We start from the raw sequence: 23,780 nt of genomic DNA on the forward strand, positions 1-23,780 counted from the left end.
TGGGATAGGGCCTGAGGCTTTAGAGGGGAGGAGGTAAGTCACACAATGATAAGAAGAGCAGATGTTCAATAAATTAGAGGTTTGCCTTGCCATACAGATAGGTCATAAAAATGTATTTCTGGTAGCAACTGTGATTATGGGCAAGCCCCCCGATTTAAATTCTTTATGGGAGAGGTAAAAGTCTCTCTTGAGCTCGCAGGGTCTTGATTACCTTTAACACAAAACATTCTACATGCCAAAGTGGCACATCTTGGGGAGGCCTGTTCTCAACCCCTTCATGAAGTAGCTTTACAGTAAGTGTTGAAATCAGATAATTAAGTCCTGCAGCTTGGTTCCTGTTTTTCCTACTTTGATCATGATGGATGTTTTGCATTTTCATACAAATTTTAGGATCAACTTACCTTTTTTTTTCATAAATGCCTGCTAGATTTTGACTGGAATTTCATCGAACCTATTTTCAAGTTGTGGAGAATAGACGTTTTGATCGTACTGAGTCTTCTCATCTGCAAACTTCTCTACTTAATTTCTCTCAGCAGCATTTTGTACTTTTCAATATAGAAGTTGTTCGTGTCTTTAATTAGATATGTTGGATTTTTTAATGCTCCTGTAAATGGTAATGTTTTAAAATTTAATTTCCACTTGTTCACTTGCTAGTATAGAGTCATACAATTGCTGTGTTTATATTGACCTGCAAAACTCCTAAATTCACTCACTGGTTCTAACATTGTGTACTTGTGTTTTAGGGTTATTGACATACAGACTTTAGAGCAATGTTTGTGAATAATGACAGTTTACTTCTTCTTTTTCCTGTCTTTATACTTTTTAAAATTGCTTTTCCAGGCCTTCCTGAACTGGCTGGAACTTTCAGTGTAAGCCTAACCAGAAGTGGTGAGAATGGAATCCTTGCCTTATTCCTAATCTTAGGAAAGAAGTATTCAGTGTTTCTCTATTAAGTTTATACCTGATTTTTTTTACGTTGTGGCTTCTGCTCCAAAAGCCCCGTAATTCTGTGATCTCCTGATTTCCAAGACACAATTCCCGATCTTCGATCTTCGTCTTCCTGGCCTTTCCTTTGCTTGTGACATTCCTGCATTGCCCTCATTGTTTTCTTTGTCTTCTGCCTCATTTCACAAGGAGTGACTTTTTTTCCCCTCGTCTTCTTGGTTCTCCTACTCTGGGAAAACAGCTCCTTCCCTTTTAGTGACTTCTCTCCTTCTGATTCCTTTATTCTGAAATCAAATATTTATTGAGCAGGTGCTGTATGACTGACCGTGCTGGTGTCTGAGGCTCTCCAGGGTCATGAGGCCTGGTCTCTGCCCCATTAGAGCTCGCCGTAGAGCATGGAAAGTGCTTCGAAAGAATGGAAGAAGGGATGGGCGTCTCCCCTCTGGTGGTCAGAGAGAAGGCCTGTAGGGGAGATGGTGGCACTGCCTCTCCTTCTTCGTTATGTGCAGTCCCCCAAGATTACAGATGGGCGCTCCTTTTTTCCCTCTGCATGTGACCATGTCTGTTCTCACTTGTTTCCATACCGTCTCTCTGGGCACGGTTTCCGAATCCAGCCAGAAGCATAGTTGTCGGAATTATACTGTAGGGCTTATTGCTTTGGGCCCTGTGTGGTTTGTGTAAAGAGCTCCTGTAATAGCTCTTTAGTGCTCCATGGTGGTAACTTGTCTTTCGTCTTTAGAGACTTGGTAGAATCTTGTACGTGTGAGAAACGCGAAAAATGTTTTTGAATAAATGGACTTATTGAAAACTTTTGTTTTTTATTCATTTGTATCTTACATTTTATTGCTGGATAGACTTTTTTATTAACTTAATTATGAAAATAATTTTGGAGTGTATCAATTTTCCGGGATCTCTTTTGTTGAAATACTCCTTGGAGGGCTCCCTTCCCTCTGAGCTGCTGGCCGGTACGGTGGCTCTCTGGCTGGTCAATGTAGGCAGAGGACACTCTGGCTTTGCTCAGATAGCAAATGCCCCTGAGTTAACACTTCTTCAAGATTCCTGGGCTTTTCTTCTGTTTCTTCACCCAAACCATGTCTGTTTCTCTCTCTTTGTTGTCAGAATGGTTCTCTTATCAAAAAGCTCTGTTTATTCTTATAAAGCCATAATGACACTACAGAACACATTTTTTAAGTAGGTACGAACTGAGGATTAATGTATTTTCAGATCATTAAATTATAAAGCTATGAACAGTGTCTTATTGCTAATGAAATAGATGTATGAAGTATTTTTAGTGATTTCACTGGAATGAAGTGTGAAGCAATTAAATGCATTTAAAAAATAAACAAATTGAATTATATATTTCTTGTTTCAGGCAAATGTGTGCTACTTAGTTTCCATTAAACATGTCTGTTTAGCATTGCTGTGCTTAAGCATAATGTCAGGAGTCGTAAACCCAATTATCTAATGAAAAGTCTGCTGTCACTATTTTATGCACTGAATTTCTATCATTTACAAAATTTAAATTACTTTGAAAAATAAAGAAATTTTATTACCAGTGGATTTTGGTATGTGCTGATCACAGGAGGTATTTATATGTCAGATAAAATCAATGTATATGAGTATGTTTTATGATGATTTTTTTAAGTGCCCTAAAAATGCAATTATCAACATTCAATCAACAGGAGAATTGGTGTTTTAAGTGTAATTTACATCAGGATGTTCACATTTCTAATATTCTTTTTTTTCTTGAGGAAGATTAGCCCTGAGCTAACATCTGCTGCCAATCCTCCACTTTTTGCTGAGGAAGACTGGCCCTGAGCTAACATCTCTGCCCATCTTCCTCTACTTTATATGTGGGATGCCTACCACAGCATGGCTTGCCAAGCGGTGCCATGTCCGCAGCCGGGATCCAAACTGGTGAACCCCCGGCCACCGAAGTGGAATATGAGCACTTAATGGCTGTGCCACCGGGCTGGCCCCTCTTAATATTCTTAATTGAAAAGAAAATAAATTTGATATTCAGTATAAAAGTGAAATGAAAAGGCATGATTATATAATGAGACATTGCTTAAACTGTTTGACCATTTGAGCCTTAGTCCTCAGAGGTTATTATTATTGATTTTACTATTGAACTCATCTGCTTTTTTGTTTTTTTTCTTTACATATGATTAAAAATGCTTCACCTTTCTTAAACTTAATAAGAATTCAAAGTGATTCAGCAGGTGAGTGTTTTTAAGTGCTGGAGAAAGACTTGGGAAGTCCTTTTGAAGGGTGACTACAGTGGCTCCCTTGGCCTTATAGAGGCGCCACGATGGAGGGTCCATTTCTCAAAGTCCCAGAGTAGATTGGGACTTACTAGGTATAATTTTTTTCCCATTAATTGCTTCTCTCTGAAATTCTACCTTTTTGATTATCTTATCATCTTTTAGGCAGAGTCTTTTTGAGTGAGAGATCCCCTTTTCTTTACGCCCTGCGTCTTGTTCTCCCTAGCCAGGTTACCAGCCCTCACAGAGAAGGAGCTGTCTCACAGGGGAGCCCAGTAATTCTGCTATGGCCACTCCAAGCCCTACGACCTCTTTTGAGTATTTCTGATGTTTTATTTATTCTCTTGTTCTCTCTGACCAGATTGGCCAGATAGAGTTGGATTTGAAAAGGTCAGCTGCAAGCATCTGATATTTTCGATCACAAGTTGGCTAATTGGGAGGTTTCTATTTAGTTACTTGAGCTAGGTCACCAGACACATTGTATTAATCCCATAGTTTAAATGGGCCATCTGTTGAATCACTCTGATAATTGTTCCTTTTTTGAATACCAGTGTCCCCAAGTTAAGTTGCAGCCAAGGGTGTTAGGAGTCTTTTCAAAGAGACTAACGCACTGAACCGTGGGCCCCTCTCAACTGAAACCCACCCTGGAGGAGTTTTTATTGTGTCCTCCTTTCCTTCTGTGTTCCTTTCCCTCAATTGTGAGAGGTTGGTTTTTTGATTGTGGAAGCTCAGGGTCACGCTTGTCGAACATGATGGGAAAAGAGGGAAACAGGATTGGGAGTAGGAAAAAAGGGGCCAAACATTTTTCAGTAGCAAAAGTGGGATTGCTTTGCAGTGAAGCTTTGGGAAAGAGAAGGGGAAGGATGGACGATACCCCTGTTCTGGACATTTGAGCTCTTCTGTGACTCTTAGGAGAGGAGCTCAGAAGGGTGTGATATGGGGTAGTGAGAGCTGAGATGTTAAGCAAAGTCGTTTAAATAAGTCACCTAAAACATCTGAAATGTGCATGTTTCCTTGCGTTTCTCATTTTCTGGGGAAAACTGGAAAGTAAGAGTCAAAAACATGGAGTCTTAAGTCTGAAAGGCAATTGCTGTGCAGATGGAGAAGCAGACTGAGGAAGACATCTTCAAATATATTATCTGTGAAAAAGACAAACACCGGCTCTGTTCTGGGGCTCCTCTCTTCTCTCTTGAGGTGATGTCATCTAGTTCCGTGACTTTCAATGCCATCTGTATGTCTGTGTGACTCCCAATTGTGTATCTCCAGCTCAGTCTTGCTTCAGATTTATATTTCTGACTGCCTTCCTGATAGCTCCACACAGATGTCCAATAGACACGGTTAATATAGAATTCTTACATCTAGCGTGATCAGCTCATCCTGATGTCCCAGGACTTTCTCAGGTTTACACTGGAAGTCCCACATTGTAGGAAACATCTCAGTTCAGCAAACCAGGATGGTTGGTCATCCTATTTTAGTTCTTTAACCTGCTTTTCTCCCTGAATTCCTTAGGAGAGTCATCTACCCAGTTGCTTAAGCTAGACATTCAAGAGTTATCCTTGATTCATCTCTTTCTAAATCCATCAGTATGTCATGTTTCTTAGCCACATCTAATCTATCAGCATGTGTTGTTGTCTCTCCCTCCAAAAATGCCCACCTCTGTCCACTTCTCTCCATCTCCACTGATCCTACTGTAATTCACACCATTTGCATCTTGGGCAAGGTTGTGTATGAAACGAGGCCATGGAACCCTGCAGCCACTTCGCGTTGCTCTTACCAAGGCCTCCAAGCTTCCTTACAGTCTGATGTCCATTGTCTCCCCTACCTGGAGGCATCCCATTTGCCCCCTCCAGCCACGCTGGCTCTCTTTACCTTGGACATGCTAAGTTTCTTCACATTTTAGGATCTTTCTACTTCCTCTTCCTTCTGTCTGGAATGCCCTTCCTTTGTGTGGCTGATTGCTTCTTGACGTTAGGTCTTCTTATCTTAAGTGACTTCTTCACAGAGAGGCCTTCCTTGACCAATCAGTTGATGAGAGTAGCCAACCAGCCATCTTGACCACGTTACCATATTTTAGTTTTCTGGATGGCCCTTTTCACTCCCTGACCTTTACGTTGTTTGTGGATTTGCTTGTTCTTGCTCTCCCCTCCTAGAATGTCAGCTCTTCGAGAGTGAGGGCTGTGACTGCACCCTGTCCTCAAGCTGTAGGACAGTTCACAGAGCAGGTGTTCAGGAAATACTCACTGAAGTAAAGAATAAATTTAATTACCTCAACCATCTAATTAAAGCTCTGAGGGAAAGAAGATTTTTGAGCAAGCAAGGATCAGTAAGTGGAAATTAATTGTATGGTTATCTGTTATTACTACTACAATGTGTATAGCATACCATTCATATTATCTATAATGAGTTGTTGTCCTTATTGTACATTAGCTAAAATTTTTTAAAAACGTTTTTAGGTTTATTTTCAAATGTGTTTTCTCATATCCTGTATTTCTTTTCAGGTCATAAGTTATTCAACAGTAAGTTCTCCTTCTGTAGCCATTTTTGGGACTGTCCCCTGAATGTGAAAGCAGCACCATTGTATGCATCAGTGGGGAGTGCAGAGAGCCTGGGAGCCTTTCTTACTTGCTTTGACCTAAGGGACTGTGTTTTGGAACTTGGGTGAATTTAAGTCTTTTCATTTCAGTGTTAAAGATAATTTTCTTGGAGTGGATATTTTTCTTTATTGACTTTTTAAAATAATAGTTGATACATAAAATAGTACATATAACACCCATGAGTTATAAAACATTCTAATACAAGAAACGCCTTTGAACCCACCATCAATCTAAGACTACAACAGAAAGTCACCAATAGCTTGTATCTACTTACACTAGCCGTTCTCTGAGCTGGTTGCACATTGAATGCACCTGGGAAGTTAGACAACCACTGATACCCTCAGAGAGCCTGATGGGATTTGTCTGCAGTTTGGTCTGGGCATCTGAATTTTTTTCTTTTTTAATTGAAGTTTCAGTTTTACTTAATTATTTGTCGGTCACCATATATATGTGCCCCTTTGCCCCTCATGCCTAACCCCTAACCCCCTTCCCCTCTGATAACCACTAACCTGTTTTCTTTGTCTGTGTGTTTCTTGTATCTTCCACATATGAGTGAAATCATACGGTGTTTGTCTTTCTCTGTCTGGCTTATTTCACTTAACATAAAACCCTCAAGTACCATCCATGTTGTTGCAAATGAGATAATTTGGTCTTTTGTTATGGCTGAGTAGCAGTCCATTGTATATATATATATATATATATATATAACCAACATCTTATTTATCCATTCATGATCAGTCAGTGGGCACTTGGGTTGCTTCTACGTCCTGGGTCCTGGCTATTCTGAATAATGCTGCAATTATTCACAAAGAGATGTGCATACATCTCTTTGAATTGTTGATTTCAAGTTCTTTGGATAAATACCCAGTAGTGGGATAGCTGGTTCATATGGTATTTCTCATTTTAATTTTTTGAGATATCTCCATACTGTTTTCTATAGTAGCTACACCAGTTTGCATTCCAACCAGCAGTGTATGAGGGTTCTCTTTTCTCCATATCCTTTCCAATATTTGTTGCTTTTTGTCTTGTAATTATAGCGATCCTAATAGGTGTAAAATGGTATCTCATTGCAGTTTTGATTTGCATTTCCCTGAGGATTAGTGATGTTGAACATCTTTTCATGTGCGTGTTGTCTATCTGTATACCTTCTTTGGAAAAATGTCTGTTCATATCCTCTGTCCATTTGTTGATTGGGTTGTTTCTTTCTTTGTTGTTGAGTTGTATGTGTTCTTTATATATTTTGGAGATTAACCCCTTGTCAGATATATGATTTGCAAATATCTTCTCCCATTTGGTGGGTTCTCTTTTCATTTTATTCATGATTTCCTTTGCCTTGCAGAAGCTCTTTAGTCTGATGAAATTGCATTTGTTTGTTTTTTCTTTTGTTTCCCTTACCCAAGTAGACATAGTATTCGAATAGATGTTTCTAAGGCCAATGTCAGAGAGTGTACTGCCTATATTTTCTTCTAGGAATTTTATAGTTTCACATCTTACCTTTAAGTATTTAATCTATTTTGAGTTAATTTTTGTGTACAGTGAAAGATAATGGTCTACTTTCATTCTTTTACATGTGACTGTCCAGTTTTCCCAACACTGGTTATTGAAGAGACTTTCCTTTCTCTGTTGTATGTTCTCAGCTCCTTTGTCAAAGATTAGCTGTCCATAGATGTGTGGTTTTATCTCTGGCCTTTCAATTCTGTTCCATTGATCTGTGTGCCTGTTTTTGTGCCAGTACCATGCTGTTTTGATTACTGTAGCTTTGTAGTATATTTTGAAGTCAGGCATTGTGATGCCTCCAGCTTTGTTCTTTTTTCTCAGGATTGCTTTAGCTATTTGAGTTCTTTTGTTGCCCCATATGAATTTTAGGGTTCTTTGTTTTATTTCTATGAAGAATGTCATTGGGATTCTGATTGGGATTGCATTGAATCTGTAGATTGCTTTAGGTAGTATGGACATTTTAACTATGTTTATTGTTCTAATCGATGTGCGTGGAATATCTTTCCATCTTTTTTACATCATCATCAATTTCTTTCAATAATGTCTTACAGTTTTCATTATATAGGTCTTTCACCTCCTTGGTTAAATTTATTCCTAGATTTTTTTTCTTTTTGTTGCGATTGTAAATGGGATTGTATTCTTGAGTTCTCTTTCTTTTCGTTGATTGTTAAAGTATAGAAGTGCTGCTGATTTTTGTAAGTTGATTTTGTACCCTGCAATTTGGCTGTAGTTGTTGATTACTTTTAATAGATTTCCAACAGATCTTTAGGGTTTTCCATGTATAAAATCATGTCATCTGCAAACAGTGAGAGTTTCACTTCTTCCTTGTCAATTTGGATACCTTTTATTTCTTTTTCTTGCCTAATTACTCTGGCCAAAACCTCCGGTACTATGTTGAATAAGTGTGACAAGAGTGGGCACCCTTGTCTTGTTCCTGTTCTCAGAGGGTTGGCTTTCAGTTTTTCTCTGTTGAATATGATATTGGCTGTGGGTTTGTCATATATGACCTTTATTATGTTGAGATACTTTCCTTGTATACCCATTTTATTAAGAAGTTTTATCATAAATGGATGTTGGATCTTGTCAAATGCTTTCCCTGTGTGTATTGAGATGATCATGTGGTTTTTATCCCTCATTTTGTTAACGTGGTGTCTCACCTTGATTGATTTGAGGCTGTTGAACCATCCCTGCATCCCTGGTATAAATCTCACTTGGTCATGGTGTGTGATCCTTTTAATGTATTGCTGTATTTGGTTTGCCAGTAGTTTGTTGAGGATTTTTGCATCTATGTTCATCAGCAATATTGGCCTGTAATTTTCTTTATTTTTGTTGTCCTTGTCTGGCTTTGGGATCAGGGTGATGTTGACCCTGTAGAATGGGTTAGGAAGTGTTCCGTCTTCTTCAGTTTTTTGGAATCTTTTTTGAATGTTTGGCAAGATTCTCCAGAGAAGCCATCTGGTCCTGGACTTTTACTTTTTGGGAGGTTTTTGATTACTGCTTCAATCTCTTTACTTGTGATTGGTATATTCAGATACTCTATCTCTTCTTGATTCAGTTTTGTTAGGTTGTTTGAGTCTAAGAATGTATCCATTTCTTCTAGATTGTCCAATTTGTTGGCATATAGTTTTCATAGTATTCTCTTATAATCCTTTGTATTTCCCTGATATCCATTGTAATTTCTTCTCTTTCATTCTAATTTCGTTTATTTGGGCCTTCTCTCCGTCTTTTAGTGAGTCTGGCTCAGGGTTTGTGAATTTTGTTTATCTTCTCAGAGAACGAGCACTTAGTTTCATTGATCCTTTCTACATTTTTTTGGTGTCTGTTTCATTTATTTCTGCTCTAATTTTTATTATTTCCCTTCTTCTGCTGACTTTCAGCTTCTTTTGTTCTTTTTCTAGTTCTGTTAGGGTTTGAGACCTTTCTTGTTTGTTAAGGTGGGCCTGTATTGCTATGAATTTCCCTCTTAGGACTGCTTTTGCTGCGTCCCATATTAGTTGGTATGGTGTATTTTCATTTTTGTTTGTCTCCAAAGTTTTTTTATTTCTTCTTTAATTTCTTCAGTGATCCATTGATCGTTCAGTAGCATGTTGTTTAGTCTCCACATGTTTGTGACTTTCCCAGCTTTTTTCTTATAGTTGATTTCTAGTTTTATAGCATTATGGTCAGAAAAGATGCTTGATATGATTTAAATCTTCTTAAGTTTATTGAGGCTTGCCTTGTTTCCCAACATATGGTCTATCCTTGAGAATGTTCCATGTGCACTTGAGAATGTGTATTCTGCTGTTTTGGGGTGGAGTGTTCTCTATTTATGTATTAAGTGCATGTGGTCTAGTTTTTCATTTAATTCCACTCTTTCCTTGTTGACTTCCTGTCTGGATGACCTATCCATTGATGTAAGTGGGGTGTTAAGGTCCCCTACTACTATTGTGTTACTGTTCATAACTCCTTTTAGGTCAATTAATAGCTGCCTCACGTATTATGCTGCTCCTGTGTTAGATGCATATAAAGTGTTATGTCCTCTTGCTGGAATGTCCCTTTTTTCATTAGGTACTACCCATCTTTGTCTCTCATTGTCTTTTTTACCTTGACATCTACTTTGTCTGATATAAGTATGACAACACCTGCTTTCTTTTGTTTGCCATTAGCTTGGAGTATCATCTTCCATCTCCTTACTGTAAGTCTGTGTTCATCTTTAGAGCTGAGATGTGTTTCCTGGAGGCACTGTATTCTTGGGTCTTGTTTTCTAATCCATCCAGCCTTTCTGTGTCTTTTGATTTTAAAATTAAATCCACTTACATTTAGAGTGATTATTGATATATGAGGGCTTAATCCATCCATTTTATCGCTTGTTTTCAGGTTGTTCTGTATTTCCCATGTTTCTTGTCCTATGTATTTCCTACTGCCAATTCAGTTTGATGGCTCTCTATAATGGTTTTGTCAGTTTTCTCTTTATTTATCACTGTATCTCGTCTGATTTTTTGTTTAGTGGGTTATGTTAAGGTTTATATAAAAGATTTTGCAGATGAGGTAGTCCATTTTCTGATAGCCTCTTATTTCCTTATTCTAAGCAGCTTCCATCCCCAGCCTCTTCCCCATCTAAGTTGTTGTCACAACTTATTCCATTTTGTGTTGTGAGTTTGTAGTTAAAATGAAGTGATTATATTTTTTCTTGATGTTTTCCTTCCCTTTATCTTTAATGTTATAATTAAATGTTTCCTAACTATTCTGATAGAGAGCTTCAGCTTTCTGATTTTGTGTGCCTATTTATCTCCTTGTGTAAGGCTTTGTAAACCCTTTTTTTTTTTTCAAGTATGAGGGCTTTCTTGATCATTTCTTGAAGGACGGGTCTTGTGGTGATGAACTCCCTCAGCTTTTGTTTATCTGGGAACATTTTTATTTCTCCATCATATCTGAAGGATAGTTTCTCTGGATTGAGCATTCTTGGCTCAAACTTTTTGTCTTTCAGAATTTTGAATATATCATTCCACTGTCTCCTAGCATGTAAGGTTTCTGCTGAGAAATCTGCTGAAAGCCTGGTAGGCGTTCCTTTGTAGGTTATTTTCTTCTGCCTTACTGACCGTAATATTTTTTCTTTGTCACTTCTTTTTGCCAGTTTTACTAACACATGCCTTGGAGAAGGTCTTTTTACTTTGATGTAATTAGAAGTTTGGGAAGTTCTCAGCTATAATTTCTTTGAACAAGCTCTTTATTCCTTTCTCCCTCTCTTTCTCCTCTAATCTTTAATGTTGCATTTTGTACTGGGGTCAGATGTTTCTCAGAGAATTTGTTCATTTCTTTTTAGCTCTAGTTCTCTTTCCTCCTCCATCTGAAGCATTTCTATATTTCCGTCCTCTAAAATGGTCATTCTGTTCTCCATAGTATCAGCTGTGTTATTTAAGGATTCCAGATTTTTCTTTATCTCATTCATTGTCTTTTCCATCTCCAACATTTCTGATTGGTTTTTGTTTATACTTTCAGCCTCTTTTCTGAAGAATTCCCTCTTTTCATTAATTTTATTCCTGATTTCATTGAAGTGTCTTTCTGAGTTTTCTTGTAAGTTGAGTTTTTTATGATCTCTGTTTTGAATTCTCTGCCATTTACTTTGTAAATTTCTGTGTCTTAGGATTGATTTCTGGGTTTTTATCTTTTTCCTTCTGGTCTAGAGTATTAATATACCTCTTCTTATTTTATGAGGTGGATTTGTGCCTTCGCATAGTGATAGTGTCTGATCGCAGACTCCACCTTTCACCATGGTGGCTGGCGGGGGCAGGAGCTGTGTATTCTGAGCCCTCCTTGATCGCTGTCAGCTCTGCCTGTCCGAGCCTGGGCCCCTCCTTGGGACCACAGCTGCCCTTTTGGCTTCCCCACCGAATGGGAAAGCGATCACATGGGTGCTCATGGCTGCACTGCCTGCTTCCACTGTCCTGCCACTATGTGCTGCCACATTCAGGGCCACAGGGGTACTATAGGCATTCACAGTACCTGGGAAGTTGTTCACTCAGGCCCATAGATCTTTTACTGTCTCCTCCCAGTTTGTACCAGCTGTTGTGCTTGGTGGTCCTCCCCACTGGTCCAAGCCTGGGCCACTCCCTGGGGATTGCAGTGGCACTGTGGTCTCTTCCACCAGATGGGAAAGCGATCACATGGGGGCTCAGGGCTGCCATCACCTGTTCCTGCTGTCATACTGAGGAGTGCTCCCACACTCGGGGATGCAGCAGTGCTATGGGTGCTCCAGCTGGGAGAGCAGTCGCACACATACAGAGGACTTCCAGGGGCCCATAGAGTGCTCACCTGTCTCCACCATCTCCCCAGGGGTAGTCCATCTACCTGCAGATGGATAGCTGCGCAGGTCTCTCAGGTATCCTGATGTACTATGTGGGGATCCTCCATTGATCAATGAATGTGCATTTAGTTGTAGTTCAAAGTGGGAGAGACAAAGGGAACAGCTCACTCTGCCATGTTGCTACCATCACTGTCTCTAAATATACTTTTAAACCAGAGTCTCGACCTCGGAACTCTAGCATTCAAGGCCAGCTAATTCTTTGTTGTGGATGCTGTCTCATTGTAGGATGGTTAGCAGTATCCCTGACCTCCACTCACCAGATGCCATTAGCAACCCCTGCCCCACAAGTTGTGACAACCACAGATGTCCCCACGTAGTGCCAAATGTCCCATTGGGGGGCAACATTGAAACTCATTGTTCTAAACAATTATTATGTTTCCTTCTATATTCTTTCCATTGGGAGATTACTAATTAAAAAAATCAAGTAGAGGCTGTATTTTGAGGGGGGAGAGAATGTAGCAGGTTTTGAAGAAACTGTTATGAAGAAAGATTGTTCATCTTACATCATTACTAAGTTATAAGAATCTGTTTTCAACTTGCATGCCTCTGTAATTCCAGGGTAAGCTCTGCGTTAGAAACCCTAAAATATTCTGAGGGAATTTGTTCTTTCAGTGTTTCTATATTTTTCGCCTGCTCCTATCACCATGGAGCTAAACACTTTGAGAGACATTTTTGGTTAAAAACAGTAATGACAGAAGAGGAAAAAATGGTTTTCTTCTGGTTCTTTTTTTCTTCAGTTCTTCCTCACCCCTCAGTCAATTGAATGGGCTGTTTAATTTGAATGTTTTTAAATTGGGCATCAAGGTAGGAAAGGCATATTTTCCAGAGCTTGTTGTTTTTTTTTTTTCCCCCCCTTGGAAAATGCTAACATGAAAATTTAAGCAGACCCGTGAATTGATATTCTTAGATAAGGGAGAATGTACCAGATCTGTGGAGGAAGGGAACCTTTTTCTTTGGCCTGCACCCATTTTATACATGCATCAGGGGTCACACTGTATTGCTTAGAACTCCTCTATGTCACATAAAATTTTTTCTTTCTTATGGAAAGCAAACATCAACATATGTGTATGGTAGTTTTTACTGTAGAACTGATTGATTCTTTGAATAAATGCAATTCTTACCAACTTTCTTAAACTGAGACCTTAGCATAGTATTATGGATGAAGTACTAAGTAATCCAGGGTAGTCTATTAATTGAAGAATTTGAGTTTCTAATCTCCTTAATTAGTTGTGGAAATGTTGGAAACTGATGGATGTAGCCTGCTTGAACCAATCACTTAATATGTTTAAGAAATGCAGAAGATGGCTCTGGTTGTTCTTTATATTTTCGATTGAGGTTTTATTTCAAATTCGTAGCCTTATCCAGTTATTGACTTTGAGCCTCGGCCTATCTGAATGGAACGTTCTACTCAGAACTTTCAGCTGTACTAAGTCTGAATATCAAATTGGGGAAATACTTATGAATGGTGGCATCTTCTCTTAGTTTGTAGGAACACGTAGTGCATTATTTCTGTTCAGCAAAGGTGGTTTGGAGAGTTTCTGTTTATAATACGGCATTTTTTCTTAAATTAATGTCTTGGTATTTATTATAAGTCTAGTCATGGTTTCATTGTGTTGAAATTTTCAAACATTAATTTCTGACAGTTTAGGTGCCTCCTTTCTTTTTAAACAGTATTACTGCTTCCTTTTGCATGAATGAAGACATGATATTGAATTTAAAATTGGATGACCTTAAAGTAAACTATGAAATTTAACATCATAGACTTAAAAATAACTACAAAGATTAAAGAACAGAGAGTTTAAAACCTTATTTCTGCTTTTGTGATATGAGCTAGAGAGAAAAGGTGGTCTTTTTCTATTGTGTTAAATCTTTACCTCCGTATCAGTTTCTCCAGTATGAAACACAAGGAGACGTTCTTTGCATTCTTGAGTAAAACTCCCCACTGGTGACCTTCTGTATAAAGAGCAGTGAGTGCCTTTCTTTGTTCATTTGTATTTGGATAAGAATAAAGATAAGAGTTCACAAATTACAACATTCTCTGACTTTATTCTTATGAAAAAAATTTTTTTTTTTTTGATTTTTTTATGTTTTCCTTTTTCTCCCCAAAGCCCCCGGTACATAGTTGTATATTCTTCATTGTGGGTTCTTCTAGTTGTGGCATGTGGGACGCCGCCTCAGCGTGGTCTGACGAGCAGTGCCATGTCCGCGCCCAGGATTCGAACTAATGAAACACTGGGCCGCCTGCAGCGGAGCGCGCGAACTCAACCACTCGGCCACGGGGCCAGCCCCATAAAAAAATTTTTTTGGCAAGTTTTTGGATGTTTTCTTCCTTGTTTCTTTACCTGCTGTACCCAGAATACCCTGCTCTTTACAACATTATGAGTATAAACATAGATGCAGAAAAGCTGGTCCCTCCCTCTTTAATTTTTAATATTGCTACTCTGGATATGTATACACATATATACACATTCACATTCATACATATATATTTACATGTGTATGTATATGTATGTGTGTTTATTAATTTTTCTATAAAGGGTTATTTTTTTCCTTTGACTTTTAATTTAGTCCACAGATATGTCTAAGTACCTGCTGTGTGCCAGGCACAGTGCTGGAGCATAGTGATGAGCTCATAGAGACCCTGTCTTCTTAGAGCCTGTGGAAAACCTGGAATGTACAGTAGAGTGCAGAGGGAAAGACAACAATCACTATTCACTTTACCAACCCTAAAATACTGCTTGCTGGTGGTATTCTCCCATCTGCAGGTGTGCTTTTGTTCTTAGGTTTTTCCTTTTTACGTTGTTCAGATCATATTACATGCATATTTTTTTAAATTCGAAGTTAACATCATGTTGTATTCTCTCATGTAGTTAAAAACACTTTGAACATAATTTTAATGAGCATATAATATTGCATTTGTGGTCACTCCATAACTTACATTGTTTGGGTGCATTTAGGTTGTAAATATTGCTGTGATGAACATCTTCTGCATAAAATTTTGTCTTTGGGATGATTTCCTTAAGAAATTTTCAGGAATAAAATAACTGGGTAAAACTAGGCAAACGTTTTACTGCTCTTGATACATATTCCTGAAAATTCTTTTTATTTTTTGAACTAGTTTTCACTCCTCCTAGTAGCCAATGAGCACATTTTATAAAAAAACAAAGACAAGAAACTTTTCATTGGTATTTATTTTTTGAATAGAAACATTTTTCAAATGTTTAGCCAATTATTTGTTGTTTTCCTTTGTGAATTGCCTAGGCACACTTCTTTTTCCACTTTTCTTTTGGAGTCTTAATATTTTATTTGAGTTTTGGTGACTCTTTGTAAATATTCAGCATTTTTTTTAAAACCTGTGTTGTATGCGTTGCAGTTTTCTTACTAGGTTTTGGTTTGCCTTTTAATATACAGATATTTTAAAGTTTCACATAACCAAATCTGTCAATCTTTTCTTTTGTGATTTCTTTCATTACTTTTACACGTAGAAAATCTTCCTCCATTCATAGATCCAGTTTTTCCCCTGACATCGTATTATATTTTTTGGCAAGTCCTTTGCATTCATTAATTCCATCAGAAAGGAGATCTACTGTTTGTGAACCAGGAGAACTTTGCTGCTAAAGATGGCTACTGCGGGTTGTATTTTTGTACTTCTCTGCACAGAGGGTCTACTTTTGCTATTTATTACCTTCTGACTTTGCTCTGACAGTCAATCATGGAGGCTGTTTTCATATGACTATGGTTCTGTTAAACTTGGGTCCTTGTGAGAGTACTTTATTGAGTATAAAGGACAAAAATGAGCAAAGGAGAGTAAAATTAAACCAAAGTCCTGATTGACTCCTACTTGAGTTCGTACTTTAAGGAGCCCAGAAATGAAAGTTGACTCCTTCAGCTGTAACTGATATGAAGAAACCTACCTTACCTTTCCATAAGAGGAACATTATAGATTGTAATATTATGCTCGACTTGACTTCCAAATAGAATGTAAAATATTATTTCTGGCTTACTTTATGATGGTAACTACTAATTTTCTAATTTGTAAAAGTTGAGGGGTTTTCTTCTCTTTTTGGTGAGGAAGATTGGCCCTGACTGACATCTCTTGCCAAGAGGAAGACTGTTGTTGAGCTAACATCTTTGGCAGTCTTCCCCTGTTTTGTATGTGGGATGCTGCCACAGTGTGACTTGACAAGCAGGGCATATGTCTGTGCCCCGGATCTGAATCTGTGAATGCTGGGCTAGCGAAGTGGAGCGTGTGAACTTAACCACTATGCCACAGGGCCAGCCCCATGAAAATTCGTCTTTTAAAAAATATGTAACTCACTTGACATGAAAATGCTTCTAACTTGCTGGAAAGTGGATACTGCTAAACCATATCATAGGTAATTAATCATTAAAAGTATTGGTTTGTGATATGTAAAGAAGTTATCTTTTATCGTCTCCTTGATTTAAAATTAACATTCTTGGTGATATTGTGGGTGGGGTAGGTCAAAAAATATTTTATTGAATTCAAAGCCTGAGTACTGTATGTGGCTGTTACATCATATTTATTTGTTCATTGTCTCTCTCACTAAATGTAAACATTTTGATGGCAGTAACTTTGGCACATAGAACAGTGCCTCCGATATTTGTTGAATATTAGGTATTTGTTGAGTGAATATCAGGGCATCGACTGGAAAATAGCGGGGAAAGCAGTATTTTTGCTTGAGTGCCCAGAATGTACCGCACATTGCACTAAACTCTCACGGTTCTTAGGACTATACATAGAGGCTTACTTTGCTAAAGGTGAACCTGGCTTTTGCCTTTTCTGTGAATTTTCTGGGTACGTTTTAAGCAGTAGATTTTTAGGAGATGGTAGGAAACTGGCCACATGGAGAGATCCAGCAGGTTGGAAGGTAGATTTCTGTTCTGAGAGAAGGTGCGTCAAGAGCCTCAGTGGACCCACTCCCTGTGCTTTCATTTAACCAGCTGTAATCGGAAACGACGAGGTGGGCCGGTGAAAGCTGTGGATGCTATGGAACTGGTGCACGCGCACACACACACACACACACACACACGTGGGTGATTTGCTTGTGAGGTTTAGTTGGTGAATCTAAATCATCTCAGTGATCGCTCTTTAATTTTCTGAAGCATTCCGAATGCGTGGAGATGCGCTGCAGATGTCCACATTTTCATTTTCTGCTCCATCTTAACCGCAGCTTCACTTTTTGTAGAGAAAGGCATAGCAAGACAAAAGAGTTTTTAAAGTTTTTCTTAATAATGTACACTGTTTATAGATTTTTTCCAGTGGCGTCAGACTCCCCTCAGAAAATTTTTATTCCAAGATTGTGTCAAAAGATGTGAAAGATTCATAGTTTTATCACTTAGGGCATTGATGATCTTATAGAGATATCCATGGGAAATGTGACCTTTTTATTTACCTGACAAGTAAGTATAGAGTAATAAAGTGAACGTTTTTGTTTTTAAACCAAAGAATTTGGACCTGGTTACTGATTCACCACTAGAATACTTTGAACCTGATTCATTATTACAAACAGAGTTAAAAATTTTCTGCATTTTTCCCTACCAAATGTAAAATTTAATTTTTGAAATTTCCAAAAGCCAGATTTTCTAACTGTTGAAAAACTAAGAAGCTGTTCTCCCAGGAGAATTATGTATGTTTATTTTTTCTATGAATATTCACTTCATTTTCCTGAGCCAGATTTGATGCAGAGTACTTTTTTCTTGGGTAATCATTAAAATATAGGCTGAGGGGCTGGCCTGGTGGCACAGTGGTTAAGTTCCCACACTCTGCTTCGGAGGCTTGGGGTTTGCTGTTGCAGTTTAGTTCCCACACTCCGCTTCGGAGGCCTGGGGTTTGCTGGTTTGGATCCCAGTCGTAGACCTAGGCACTGCTGCTCAAGCCATGCTGTGGTAGGCGTCCCACATAGAAAGTAGAGGAAGATGGGCACAGATGTTAGCTCAGGGCCAGTCTTCCTCAGCAAAAAGAAGAGGATTGGCAGTGCATGTTAGCTCAAGGCCAATCTTCCTCCAAATAAGTAATTAAAATAAAATAAAATATAGGCTGAGAGAAGGAGACTTCTTCATTAACACCCAGAATTTAGACTTCATTTGTAAGATTTTTATATATTTTTTTAGTGGACTGATTTCTGTAGGAACTAAATTTAGAGATAGATCTTAAAGATCCTACTGTAATCTACCATTTATGTATTCATTTGTTTCTTCATGCCTTTATTCTGCCTACAACCTCTTGGTAAAAATTACGTGGCAAGTATTCGTGAATAAAAATCACATTTACTTTGTCAGATATATTTGCTGTATCAGTTAGGAATGCGATCAGCCACAAGCATTAGAAAACCACTCTAGTAACTTACACAAATGGAAATTTGTTTTCTCATGTGAGAAGCAGCCCCAGAAATCAACACTCCAGGGCTGGCTCACGTGCTCAGAGATGTCAGGGAGGCCCCTGGATGTTTGTCCTTCATACCCTTGGTGTCTTTCCTCAGGCTGGTCTTATCAATGTCAGGTGCCTATTGCTTGTCCAGGCTTCCTGTACTCCAGGAGGAAGAAGGAGGAGGCAGAAGGTATCAGGCAAAAGGCTTGGTAACTGAGTCTGTTACTTATTATCAGGAAAGCTAAAGTTTGCCAGGAGGTTGCATGCTGCAGACATCTACTTAGTTCTCATTGTTAGAACTAGATTAGGTAGTTACTCTTAACCAATCACTACCCAAGGGGCATGAGAATCCATGACTGATTTAGAGGATTCCTGATTTGTCTCTTTGGGCTAGGAGAGAGAATGCCTGCCAGGGTGCTCCAGGCTTCTTGAACAAGAGAATCTATTGTTGGGGAAGAAGTGGGAGGGATAGACAAGGGGTAGGTAACAGACAGTGTCTGCCACACCTCTGGAAGGAGTTCAGTATGTACTAGATAAGTTTAGTCCTGTGCATTTTCAGTTCCCTCAACTCCTCAATTTCCTGGAATAAATTACAGATTTTTTTCAAAATTTTATTTCAGATATTCCTATCTAGTCATAGCCCACCATTTTTGTTGGTGACTCATATATTAGAACAGCAAAGGCTGTGTTTTAGAATCTTCCTTAATATTATGATGAAAAGATGGGACTTTAGTCATAATACTCTAAAATTGGATTTCTTTGAAACCTATTTGAAGAATTTGTCCTTTTAAAAAGGAGTTCTTTTTAGTAGCTGTATAGAAGATTAGTTTTATTTTATTTGTGATTAAAATGCCTTAATCATAAATTTTCATGATTAATTTTCAAAATGGATGAACAGTGATCATTGTATAAATGCAAATTCAAATTCTACTTTTTAAGCTTAACGTTGCATCATAAAATGTTTCCCATGTAGTATTATTCCATTTTAAAAATTGCTTTGGTGTCATAATTTGCTTAACCATTTTCCAGTTATACATTTAGTTTACTACCATTTTGTGCTGTTATTAATAATGCTGTAATTTAATCTTTATTTATGTAGATTAATTTTTGACTTTGTGGATTATTTTCTTTAGCCTCCCCACATTTTAACGGCTTTTGAAGCATTCAGCTGATTGCACTCCGATAGCATTGTACTAAAGGATTAGTGTGAAGCTTTTTTTGATAGTAAGGTGAAACATCTTTCATGTTTTCTTTCTCTTGTGAGTCCACTCTTCCTGTTCTTTTTCAATTTGTTACTTTTCTAAATAACGAAATACATTTTTTTACATTATAAAATCGTGCCTTCTCAGCATAGAACATCTGGAAGCCAAAGTTGTCATCTCACAAAGAACAACTATTAATTAACTATTAGCAGCTATTAATATTTTTTTCTGAATAATTTCTGTAAGCTTTTTATGTAGGTAATTATATATTTTATTTTTAATATATATACTATTCATTTTTCTCAGTCTGTGTGCCTGATAATGTATTAGACCCTGGGAGTACCATGGTCAATATAATAGTTGTTGTGTTCTTGATATCAGAAAAATAATGGTACTTTTGTCTTCTTTTTTTCGAATATTTGTGTCATTTTGTTTTAGGTCATAGTGAATTATCCAACCTTTAATAATAACAATTAATAGGATTATTTTGTTTAAAATTAGTACCTTTATCCCAAATAGAATCCATTCTTATAGAAATTTCTATAGAATTTTACTAAATGCCCACTTTGTGTCTATTAGGTGATCTTTTACCTTTGTTCTTGTTTTAGTGATTTGTGTGGACAGATAGCAGATTTACTAGTATTGCCTAAAATTTCATTTGTGCATGTCAATGATGTATGTAAAGTTATTATTACAGTGCTTAGCAAATAGTAATTTCTCAATACATAAAATATAATCATTTTCTTTTGTCTAACATCTTGAGTATTGAGATTGAAACCTGTTTAACTTAGAATTGATTGGATAGCCTGCTAGTTTTTATTTTACTTCATATTTTATGTGCATTTTTTTCCTATGTATGTGGAACATATAATATGTGATTTCTTGGTTAAATTAAGAAATTAAAATTTCTTCAAGTTGGAAAGAATTATCAGCAATTTCTGTATCTCCTATTTGGGGGGTATTTCTTTGACAATTTTATGTGTCTTTAGTTTTATTCTGGTATTCTGCTTGTGCTATTGTGATTTTAATGGGAAATTATCTATGTCCTTGCTTATTCATTTTCAGATATTTTAAAATATTCACTGGTTTATGTATCTTTTCTAATCTCCAGTTTGCTTCTCTCATTTCTACTCATGTAATTTCTAGATTTTATTGTTTTTATCAAATAATCATGTTTTAGATTATTTATTCTTTGTAGTTTATTAAGTTTTACTTTTTTCTTTATTTTCATTTCCTATAATTTTCTAAGGTTTTAAGTTGAATTCTCAGTTTATCATTTATATTAAAAAGTTAATTTATCTCAATGTATGAATTTGGCTTAATCCAATAGGTTAGAAATTTTGCTTTTCATTTTTCAGAAACTTTGAAAAGTCTCTTATTGGGTTTCACTTTGCTCTTAGATGTCGTTGTTATTTTGTATTTATTGAACACTCCTAAAAATTGAACTTTGATCCAAGTATATAGACTAAGTTCTAAAACATTACTAAATTTTAGGTTTTTAAAAATACTTACTGTTTGCTAAGTTTTTATATTAGTTACCATAGATAGTTAATTGACTAGAAAGTTGATCCCATCTTTAGGGCATAGAGGTCAAGATAACTTTCTTTCAACAGGCTCATCCTTTGTCGTCTTCTGTTGTGACTGCGCCCTGGGTCTGTGTGACGCTGTGACTGTCTGGCCCTCTCTCCTCTCTTTGCTCCTGGCAGAAATGTCCACCTCTCCGTGTTTGTGTCCCCTGACCACTTTTAGAACTGCGGTTCCCGGCACTCACTCTTCCCTTTCCTGCTTTGTTATTCTTTATGGCATTTTGCAGCACATCCAGAGAATTTATTCATTTCTTGTCTGTCTTCCTCCCTGGACTGTAACTTCAAGGAGGCAGGGAATCGTGTGGCTTTCATTCAGAGCTTGGGCGCCAAGAATCATACCTGGCGTAGACACACAGTAAATGTTTGTCCGATGAATAACTGAATGTGATTATTTTCAGTTGATTTCTCCTTTTATGTCTCAGTGTTTGCCTTGATTTCATTTGTTACCACTTGACATAAAATGTCATATTTTATTACAAATATTTCTTTTATCATAACACCTAGCTTGGTATTTTTCTTTTAATCTTGACACCCAGTAATATTGCTTCCTCAGCTTTTTTTTTAAATACGGTTTTATTAAATACTTCCTTTAAGATTTTCTCTGTTTCATTTGGGTTTATACATCTTGAGAACAATATGTTTTGGTTTTTGTTTTATTACAAACCAAGGTACTTTCAATAAGTTGAAGTAATTTGCTTTTGTTTTCATACTTACCTTACTAAATTTTTTGTTTTTGTTTTTTTTAAATCTGAGAGCCTGTATGATGGTTTTAAAGCTATGAATCCTGAAGAATTAAGATCAGTTCCTTCTGCTGTATTGACCGTGATTGGTTTCCTTCTATATCCTCCTATGATTTGGAGCAGAATCTCTGGACTAAACCATTTCTCATGACCTGTTTACATATTGCATCCACGTTCTTGATCCTGTTATTTTGTATACCTCAGGCTGCGATGTGTTTTGATTCATTCCTCTCTGCTACAGCACGTGCTCCTTTTTTACTGAACTGCTCTCTCCAAGCTCTGCATCCTAGCTCCATCCTGGTTTATGTTCAAGACAGCTCAACTCTTTTCTCTGTGAAGCCTCCCCTAACTCTCTAGGTACCTGCCCTGTGTATTCCTACGGCACTGTGTGTATGTTTCTAGTCATTTTCTTCTATTTTTTAAAGACTTTACTTTTTCCTTTTTCTCCCCAAAGACCCCCAGTAAATAGTTGTATATTCTTCGTTGTGGGTCCTTCTAGTTGTGGCATCGGGACGCTGCCTCAGCGTGGTTTGATGAGCAGCGCCATGTCCGCGCCCAGGATTCGAACCAACGAAACACTGGGCTGCCTGCAGCGGAGCACGCGAACTTAACCACTCGACCACGGGGCCAGCCCCGTCATTTTCTTCCTCTAATGCAGCATGCCTTCTGCGGTTCCTGACCCACACACATCAAGTGCTCAGTAAATATTGCTGTGTATACTTTTCCTTCTTCTCTTCCCTCTCAATACTGTTTTCTTCTATAACTTATAAGGCAGTTGTACTTTTTTGTTCTCTATACTCCACACCCACTTTTCTTTGGTTTCACCTGAATAGATGATTTAATTATGACGTTGTTGTGGTTTTTTTTAGTGTATAGAGGCCTGATTTGTTCCAACATGTACCCCACTTAGAAATATGAGCTGGGGGCCGGCCCTGTGGCCAAGTGGTTAAAGTTCTGTCTGCTCTGCTTTGGCGGCCTTGGTTCACAGGTTTGGATCCTGGGTGTGGACCTTCTCCACTTATCGGCCATGCTGTGTGGAGGCATCCCACACAGAAAGTAGGGGGAGATTGGCAGAGATGTTAGCTCAGGGCAAATCCTGCTCAGACAAACACACACACACACAAATATGAGCAATATTTCTTCCTCTTCCTTGTTGTCATCAATTCTTGTCCTTGGTATTTTCTGTCCTCTTCCTCACCCCTTTCTCCACTCAATGTAGCCGTTTACTTAATTCTAAAATAAGTGCTAGTTACTTTCACAGGATTTTATTAGTGCTCTTCCATATTTTAATGCCTCACTGTTTTGTCTCTTCCTTTCTTCCTCTGGATCATGCCCTCCATTTTTCTCTGTTGAAAGAATACTTAGATTTCACATCATCCAATTGGCACAAGTTAAGAGTTATTGGAGAGAGTGTGGAGAAATGGGTCCTCTCTTGGAGAACATTGGTTCTTTTCTATTTCTTCATATTTTCTCTTCTGGAGTTTCTGTTTGGAAATTTTCATTTTTATCCTAGTGCCTTTCATTTTTGTATTAACTCTAACGTCGTTCATTCACTTTATGTGTCTAACAATTTTCCATTCATTTTATTTCTCAAGTTTTGTTTCACTTATACCACACAACTTTTTCAGTTGAGTCAGGGTGTTATTTTTTTTTTTTTTCTGTTGTCTTACTATTAACTCTCTAGGTCTCTTGGGGACCTAATCGTAAAGGAGACTTTTTGA

At 37.7% G+C, this 23,780-nt stretch overlaps 1 protein-coding gene across 15 annotated transcripts in view; it reads left to right on the forward strand.

The window, feature by feature from the left end:
- SIPA1L1 (signal induced proliferation associated 1 like 1) overlaps nucleotides 1-23,780 on the forward strand; it is a 360,159-nt gene that overhangs the window by 183,631 nt on the left and 152,748 nt on the right. Inside the window, exon 6 of one of the 15 annotated variants that reach the window (XM_070513913.1) lies at nucleotides 841-888. The exons of the other annotated variants lie outside the window; for them this stretch is intronic. The gene's annotated coding sequence lies outside the window, so the exon portion shown is untranslated. The remainder of the gene's footprint in view (nucleotides 1-840; nucleotides 889-23,780) is intronic. 15 annotated transcript variants of the gene reach the window in all.

The sequence above is a fragment of the Equus asinus genome, chromosome 7 (assembly GCF_041296235.1).
Source record: "Equus asinus isolate D_3611 breed Donkey chromosome 7, EquAss-T2T_v2, whole genome shotgun sequence".
NCBI lineage: Eukaryota > Metazoa > Chordata > Mammalia > Perissodactyla > Equidae > Equus > Equus asinus.